At 38.1% G+C, this 9438-nt stretch overlaps 2 protein-coding genes across 2 annotated transcripts in view; one reads left to right on the forward strand and one right to left on the reverse strand.

Moving 5' to 3' along the window:
- The window catches only part of CHLSN (cholesin), a 187762-nt gene that overhangs the window by 140747 nt on the left and 37577 nt on the right, over window positions 1–9438 (reverse strand). The gene's annotated exons all lie outside the window — the stretch shown is intronic.
- GPER1 (G protein-coupled estrogen receptor 1) overlaps window positions 1857–9438 on the forward strand; it is a 9852-nt gene continuing 2270 nt past the window's right edge. Inside the window, exon 1 of the mRNA XM_072417713.1 lies at window positions 1857–2188. The gene's annotated coding sequence lies outside the window, so the exon portion shown is untranslated. The remainder of the gene's footprint in view (window positions 2189–9438) is intronic.

Raw genomic sequence — 9438 nt, forward strand, 5'->3', positions numbered from 1 at the left:
TGGTAGTGTTGGGCAAGGACAGTGCATGCTCCATGGTAGTGTTGGGCAAGGACAGTGCATGCTCCATGGTAGTGTTGGGCAAGGACAGTGCATGCACCATAGTAAGTGTTTTGGCCAGGACAGAGCATGCACCCTTGTAAGTTTTAGGCAAGGCCCGTGCATACACCATTGTGTTGGGCAAGGACAGTGCATGTATCTCTGTCAGAGTTGGACAAGAATCACTGTAGGTGCTGCTCAAGAATTGCATCATGCTAGTATGAAAGCATATATATCCCTGTGTGTCTTATTTTGGAGATATCTGTCCTTCTATGGCTAATCTACACAACTTAGATATAAGCTCTAAAGTTTACAACTATGCACAGATGGGTATATCTGAGATGCTTGTGTTAACCACACACCCATACATTCTAGAATCACTGCCAAGCACCCTCAACCACCATGTTTCAAAATGCACCAACTCCAATTTTGACTTAACAGTCCCAAGAAAGAACTAAACTAGTCAATACACATATTTACATTTACTGATTCATTTAGGACATTGCATTGCTCCACATTGGCCCAGGAGTGCGAGAAATATTTGAGCAACAGAACCTCAGTAAATAATGTGGACATCTCTGTATTAGAAGTGAAGGGTCAATGGTGGTAATGAAACTGTAAAAATAAAACGGGCATAGACAGAGCTACAATTTTCTTTAGAGGATACTACTAATATGACAGCATAACTAATAATGATGATTTGCAAATGGACAGAAACAACCAATACAATTTCATCTGTGTGGATCGCTCAAAACACTGAGAATAAGGGTTCCTTTAGATTTAAGACTCCCTGTATGGGGTTGGCAATCTTTGTGAGGTACAGTGGAACCTTGGTTATCCGGCACCCACAGGGAAAAGATGATTCCAGATAAGTGTAGTTACCAGTTAACTGAGGTTTCTCAACCATTCAGCACTAGACTTGAATGGAGGGACTTGTCCCCATTCACCTCTAGTGCTGAATGGCTGAGAAAAGGGAAACCCTGATGATGCTTGAGCCGTCATCAGGGCTTACCTTTTCTCAGCCAATCAGTGAGCTCAGCTCTGCTGTGCTTTTCTGACAGCTCCGCTCTCCTGATTGCTCCCGCAGCCCTAGCGGTACTGTGGTATGTGTTCTTGGATGGTGCCGGTTATCTGTGTTTTACGGTTAACTGAGTTCCAGATAACCGGGGTTCTATTGTATATGGATACTGGATGTCAGCCAAGGTTTCAGTAGGCCAAGGTTAGTTTGATAGACAAAATGATTGAAGCACACCTTTACCACCTCTCAGGCCATGTTAAACAGAAGCACTCAGCCAAGGTGCCCATTTTTGTTTAGAATTCCATATGTGGATGCCGGTACCCAAGTTTAGAAAGATCACTAGAAAACTTATTCTTGATTGGCACATTACTACTGATAGCTTAGATCCCAAACAAATAAAAAGTATCTCTAATCTGAATAAATGAAACTAATAATTGATGGATAATTGATAGTAATTATAGTCTATGTTCTGATATTCACATTGCCTCCCCGCAAATTATTTATTTAATAACTCAACATCATTTGCTTAAGGCTTCACTTTCAAAAAAGCTTTTAGCCTCACATAACCATGACATTCTCTGCAATCACAGTTCAGAAGACAGCATAAAAACAGGTGCAATAAAGCCTTCACACAAACGAAGAAAAAATGACAGGTATAAAAAAAGAAAAGAAAAATATGAACTTAAAGGCTGACAAAAAACAAAAAAAGGTTTAATTGCAGTGGCACGACATCTTTGAAATGCTTTCACATTCTCTCTAGCAGCAGAAGAGGAAGGGTTAACAATAGCCTTTAAAGGAAGCCGGCACTTCCACTAAACACAAATTGGAACAACCCTGGGAATCTATGAAGCACCCGTCTGTTGCCAAGGACAGAAGGAATGAGCTCTTGCACAGCACTGCTGCAATCACAGTCATTTAGGAGATGTCTCAATTCTGGCCAACTGTCCCATCAAGTTTTTTTCTCTAATACTAAATCATACAAATAGGTGACAACTCTGCGACACTCAGTATCAGCGCACGGCTGGGAAGAAGAAGAAAGGCATTTGTTAGTGGTCGGGGATGTCTGGTAGTGCTGCACTACCAATACTGATGAGGAGCATCTTTAGTATGAGAACGGGGAGGAAAAGCTGCAAGGTAATTTTTTGCTTTATTATATGTCCAGCCGTTTAACTGTAGAGCCATGTAAGGAAAGGAATGCTAAGTTTGGGAAAAGGACGACTCTTCTTCATATGGACAGTGCAGAGATTTATTTTATAATATGGAAATTACAAACCTTACACCTGGAGGAGAAAAATGACTTTTTTATGGTGCCAAGATGATGTACATCTCTATTGCATGGACAATGATTTGAAGGAAAAAAAAGGTGTGAGATGCCCACCTGTCTCCTAGTCCTACCATAGGATGCAGAAAATGTGTTTAAACTGTTTTACTCTAATACATAATGTAGTTATAGAGATCAGCATCTATTATGTTATTTCTTTATGCATGGCAGGTCAGATACAAGAGATTTCTGCATGTTAGATAACTGAAAAGAGCAGGAAAATACAGCAATGAACAAATCATACAGAATTGTGAAAAATTTATGTAGTGTCTGGGAGGAAAATCATAAACTCGCCAGCAGGATTCACAGCTGCTATAGAACCACGCTGAATGTTATCAGAAGACTGGCTGCTAAATTGTTCAAGTTGTAAAATGTTCTGGCTATCTTTATAAATCAGTTGGGTAGCCAAAGATATTCTTCTGTCCTGCATACAGTGTTGTGGTACATTTTGAATGTGTTTTTTTTTTTTTTTTATTTAGGGCTTTGGATTAGGTCAGTATTTCTGTGATCCAGATATATCAAATAAAATATCTATGAATTATAATTTACAGGACCAATAGGAAAAGTAAACCTGAGTTGCACAGGTTCGGAAATTCTGCATTTATCAATGGAGGGGGCGATAGTATTAAAAGGTCTACAACATAATATAAATATTTATGTATAAACATACACACATATATGTATAAAACTATAGCAGTGTATGAATGATTTAAAACGTAAAACAAGATTCCCCAAACCAAGACACTGATTTAGTTTTAATCCTATCTAAGCTCTTCTTATTCTATCCTATAGACACCTTGGTCACTTATCATTCTGCCTATAACCTGACCAAATCCACAGGGAGAAGCCAGGCGAGGTTAAGCCTTCAATTAATTATGCAATCCAATAAACCAATGACAATGATTGCACATAGTCAATGTCTTCACTCAATGCAAGGCACATGATTTTTGACAATGCTGTCTGTATTCACCATGGAAATGGAAAACATTTATTGAAGCTACTCGTAACAAAAGTCTGATATTGCTGGTAGAAGAACTAAAAACTGACTATAAGGCTGATGTGGCAGATTTGCTGCAAGAAATTATAATGCTGCAAGGCAGTTTTATAGCAAAGAGGCGTTGTGTCTCCTTTTTAGCTAACTTCCGACTTTATATTTGAATTTATCATTTCCTCCACTGCTGCTTTAAATAAAACAGACAACGTATACTGAAGGACAAATAAGTCCGAACTACAGCTGGTGACTGGTGAACCTTGTAATTGTACTTTGTAAGCTCAGGAGAAATGCACAATAGTATTTTGCATAATAATAATGCCAATCATGAAAAAAAATGGATGGGTTTGGTTTATTCACCCAGCTCTCTAAGACTCCAGAGGAAAGACCTAAAATTTGCAGGTCTGCCCACCTGTAGCTGACTTTCTAAGGGATCTCATTCACCTTTTTTAATTACTTTATTATTAAGAATGCTTTAGAACTGGTGGTCCAAACTGTGAAAAAAAGGAATAGCTGGAAAATGTGATGGGAATTTGACAATAGGGTTCTACCTTTAAAGCAGTCAATCTGACATTCACTGAAACATTCCCTGGTGGAGAATCAATTACTCCAGCAAAGGAAATAATAGACCTTAAAGATTCTTCACCAGAAAATGCTTCAAAAAAATGTCAGATTTGCTGCTTTATAAATAGACCCCTTGATGTTACTGAAAGACAACTCACCTGCATAAATCCCCAAAAACAAACTGTGCTAGAAAGGTGAAAATGAAATTAGTTAAAATGTGAGGACTGGATAGACTAACAGATTATTTTCCATGGGCTTTTAGATATACTCTATACCAAAGTCTGTTAAGGTACTTTATTGCAAGTGCATTTATCCAAAAGCATGCAGTTAGGTTAATTGGCTTCCCCCCCAAATTAGATCTTAGATAGTTTTAATGACATGACTATGGTAAGGACGTTAGATTGTGAGCCCCTTTGAGGGACAGCTAGTGACATGACTATCAACTTTGTACAGCACTGCTTAATATGTTGGCGCTATATAGATATTGTGTAGTAATAATAATAATAATATTAAAGGGATTTTGTGTATTGCATTAATGCAGCACATTCATTTAGTGCATGAAACTGAACCTGGGTGGGAAAAAATGGGGGAAAAACCACCTGTAATTTTCACTGCAACTTATGACTGTGCTTGCAAATCGTGTTATGGTAATGTACACTAGGAGTGCTTTAGAAGAACACACACTATAGCTCTAAAGAGAACAAAATGCATGTGCTATGCCTACATTTCTTTTTGTTTTCATATCTGCCTATGCATCAGTTTATTAATCTGTCTATCCATTTACCTGTCTGTCTTTAATATTACTAGAAAAAATGAGGAGAATTTCTAAAATAAGCTGTGGTATTGGTATATGGATGTAGTGAATAGCATAGTGTGCACACAGGTAGGTAGCATATAGCACAGCATACAGTGTGTAATATTCAGCAAATAAGGCAGAACACAGCTGTTTTGGCTGCAGAGTTCCAGATTATGTAATGCACATTATGGTGTACAGAGTGATTCACAGAGATTCAGGAGTGTATAGCTGGCTGCAGTATAGAGAATGTAAATTACACCACATGGTAAATAATGGTAACAATTCAGACTGTGGAACAGCAGTGACACACCATGTGGGGTACAGAGTTCCACCTTACATAAGTGGGCAGTGATGCAGTGCCGCTTTATTTTGGGGTCAGCCATTCTGCACACTGGATGTACAGACATCAACCCTGTTGATATTTTTCCATCCGTAATGAATGACCTGTCTATATAGACATTATTATTATTATTATTATTATTAATATTATTAAACAGGATTTTTATAGCGCCAACATATTACGCAGCGCTGTACATTAAATAAGGTATGCAAATGAGAGACTAATCCAGACAGTGAGGAGGAGGGAACCCTGCCCCGAAGAGCTTACAATCTAATAGACATATGGTGCTTTAATAATAATTAGCTGAAACCACAAGCCCCTGCCCCCCTCTAATTTCAAATACTTAGGATGTGAAAGTGGGGGGCAAACAAAAACTTGTTCTTTGAATGATTAAGATGAAATCAGATATTAATAGCTAGTATATTCAGAAAACCCATAATGGCAATAGAGGCGGTCAGAATTTCGAAATGTTCATCTATTTGTTATCCATATATATTTTAGTACACACAATCTATACTTTCTATATTATCTGCACCATCTTGTGTCATTTTTATTTATGTAAGGTTTTTTAAGTAGAAGTTACTGTTTAAAGAATATTTAATGCATAGTCATTTGTATAAGTAATAAATATCTGGGCAGTGCTGTCATCGTTGTTAACAATCTATTGTTTAGGTTGGTATAAAAAGAAATCAAGCATTCAGTAAACAGAATGAGACAAGGGATAGCTAGATTAGAAGGGGATACAATATAAAACTCCAATATCTTAGAATTCTGCACTGGTTTAACATTTCCAGGACTACATTGCAGTACAGGTATATACAATGAGTGTGCATAATGACAAGGACATCTTCCATTTCTCAGTTTGTTTACAGGAATACCTGTATAAGTGGACGGGAAATTTCCTCCTGGTTAATGTATGGGCTTTAACTCCATATGCCATATGTTCCAAATTTACAGCAAGGATGGCATCTAGTACACCATGAGCTCTTTGACATTATCTGTCAGAGTATAATATATGATATATATATATATATATATATATATATATATATATGTAGAACTGTTCAGATCTTTGAACTATTCTCCATTCTGCTGAACAATAACTCCTACAGTAATGCTGTGTTTTTTTGTAATATTTAAAGCCATGATGTTCAAAGTTTCTTTTTTGACACAATGTCAGAATGATAATGAGACTTTCTGTTGTGGACCACCAATTACGATGACTTATAACTAAACTAAACTCCTCTATTCTTTGCAGGCAAGGTGTCATCTTTAAGCTATATACACATGCTAGATAACAGTAGTGATCATCTCAGGCTAGCATGTGTACAGTTGTCCCCTGGCATCGTTTAGCAATCCTCTGTGGCAGATCACTAAATCACCATCCACGGACAACCACTGTCATTTCTGTTGGCAAAAGATGCAGTGGAGTGCCTCCTGCCCGTCCTCCACCCTCCTCATGGAACTGAACAGCGCTGTGTGTGTTCGTTTTATTTTAGATAAAAATACCTTTGTTTTCAACGACGAAATCTAGCATGTGTACTTAGCTTTATATCTACATTTGCCATGGGCTATGGCGCTAGCTATTTGAAAACTTGAATGCTCAACTGAAAGCCAATATAACTACAATGGGAACTATGAAAGCTATCACCAGGGGAATGTAAAGGTTCTGAGAAATGGTTAGACCAGTGGGATAGGCTCTACTTTTCCGAATTATTGACTATGATAATTTCTGCAGCCAATGAAATTACAAAAAAATTTGCACACCATGGTTGGTGATTTGGGAAATACTGAAGCCATTAGCCATCAAGAGAACCAGGAAAAAAAACATCTTAAGAAGAGGTCAGCAATGGCAGCCTCTATATTTTTCTTAGCACAGGTTTTCTGGCAACAGATAATAGTTCTAGATCTCTAAAATTCTGTAGCTGTGTTAAAATAAGAAACGTCCCTCACTTTGAGGTTTCCATATTCAGCTGTAGAGACAATTCGCATGGACTACCAGACAGGTTCAATGTTAGGCTAGTAAGAGAGCATTCGTGAAATCTGTTAAGTACAACACACACTTACTTTCTGATTACTGCATTACCATCAATTATTATTACCTTTAAGTGCAGGTCAGTGTCTGACCAGTGGCTGGATGAAACCATTAAGTACTTTTTGAAATCGGGCTTTCCGTGTCTTGAAGGCAGCAATTAGGGGGTTCTAAGTTCAACCGCAGGGAGTGGGGTGGACTGGTGCATCTCCAGAAATGTTTGGATGGAAAACAACTAGCAATTAAGCAGACAGTGCTACCAGTATGAATCTTAATGCTACATCTTCAATTTTGGCTAAGTAAGCTACAATCTAACGTACTTGTTCTTTTAAAGGCGAAGAAGTTTTGCAACTATTCAAGCTTTTTAATCAGCAACTGATACATACACACAGATATGATACATATCTATACATATACAGATACAGATACTGATACATACACACAGCACCCACAAAGAAAGTTGGGAAAGTATCTCTGGCAACAAACCGTCCAGCGACACCTGACAGATTAACAGCAATCAGGCAGGTAAGAATACTCATTGCAGAAGAGACATCACCAGTCCCTTTCTGCAATAAGGACTATAAATGAGTGTCTACTAATGATCCATCCCGTTTTTTTCCAGTGACCAGCATATTTAAATGACGTTTTCAATGATAGCCTCCAAAGGAGGGGACAGGTGTGTGCTTGCATAGCCTTTTTGTGCCTAACACTCCAGGGGTCTTGTAGTCTTTTTCTAATTTATACTGTATATGTAATTCAAACAGAAAGTAGAACTACTATTTCCCTGTTTAGTAGACTACACTGTTGTTTAAATGAATGGTCTAGATCAGCCTTTCTGAAACTTTTTAACATGGGGGAACCCTTGAAAAAACTTTCAGGTCTTTAGAGTACCCCCCACGACAGTGGTACGCTGGTCAGTGAGTAAAATATATCCTACATTTTCTTGCCAATTGAAGAATGTCACTGTTACAGCAAGCCAAAAAGATTAATGCTGTTGGTTAAACTTACTGGAGAAGTCCATAGTGCTCATGGTTTAAGGGACCTCTGAAAGGTTCCACAGAACCCTGACTGAAAAACATGGGGCTAGAGAATAGTTAAAGGTGAACTGTATCTGAACTGAAACAGAAAAGCTGAATTCCTATTTCACTTTTCATATTACACTTATGTCCCCCACCCTATCAAATAATTGCATAATGCTGACACATGAGTTGATAGCTAGAATGCACAAGCACTTACCATCAGCCCAAACAAGATGACACTTTAAACTGATGAGATGTAAATGTTTAGCTGTGTACACACAGACCCATTCAGCTACATTCAGGCATACGGTTCTGCTAACAATACAGCACCTGGAATCCCCCATTCACTTGGGAGATTTTATTAAAGACATGGTATAAACAAAGCAGGGCTGTAATAAGCATCAGAAATTCAATAGGAGGAAAAACAGCTAAAGAGGCTTTTGTTCGCAAGCCACAAAGTACGACGTGTTTTAAACGTTTTTCCTAAGATGTGGTCAACATTGCCATCCGAGGTGCCTTGGAAAGAATCTACTGGCTGCATTATCCAACGGAGGAATTATTATTTTTCATTAAAGGAAAGCTTCAGTGTATCAAAGTGTTCCATGATATGAAATGATCAGATCTAGCAAATTAGTATCTATGGGCACTCAAGGGGTCCAATCAAGCAGTTGGATATTCCACACTTGTGGAATCTGCTGTCTGCCCGTTACACCTCTACTTACAAATAAATGTTAGGTCAATACTAGCATAGACGTTTAAATAAAACCCTTCAGACAGTTGTGCAGAGTCTACGTCTGTCCATCCTCTCCAGTCTATGGCCAGGTTAAACAAACTATAGTTCAGTCCTTTGGGACACCCGGGCTAAAGATTAAACAATGAGTTTGTTTTGCTGGTTTTTAAAAGAACACACAAAGAAATAGGGGATGATGTCTGTCTTCATCCAATGTAAATAAACATTTTACATTTAGAATAAACAATCTGGTTCCCAAGGCATCCCAGCCCTCAACTCAAACAATCAGCAAAAAAATTATTCACAAGAGAGGTGAAACCAACAACAAATAACCACAGGAAAAGACTTAATATGAATATGTTTTGACTACAACATGTATAAAGATACAGGGAATACACTGGGCCAAAGCAAATTACAATATTTTCCCACAAGTAAGCTTTCACTTTCTAGAATGTTCCATAAAGTTGAATTATACTCTTCTAACCTCCTGAGATGCAACATCCGCAAACTCTGGTGGTGCCGGCATCTTACCCCACTCTTCTTTTAGGTTCAGGCGTTTCTGCATATATTGATTGGATGGCAAATTTCACT

The sequence above is a fragment of the Pyxicephalus adspersus genome, chromosome 7 (assembly GCF_032062135.1).
Source record: "Pyxicephalus adspersus chromosome 7, UCB_Pads_2.0, whole genome shotgun sequence".
NCBI lineage: Eukaryota > Metazoa > Chordata > Amphibia > Anura > Pyxicephalidae > Pyxicephalus > Pyxicephalus adspersus.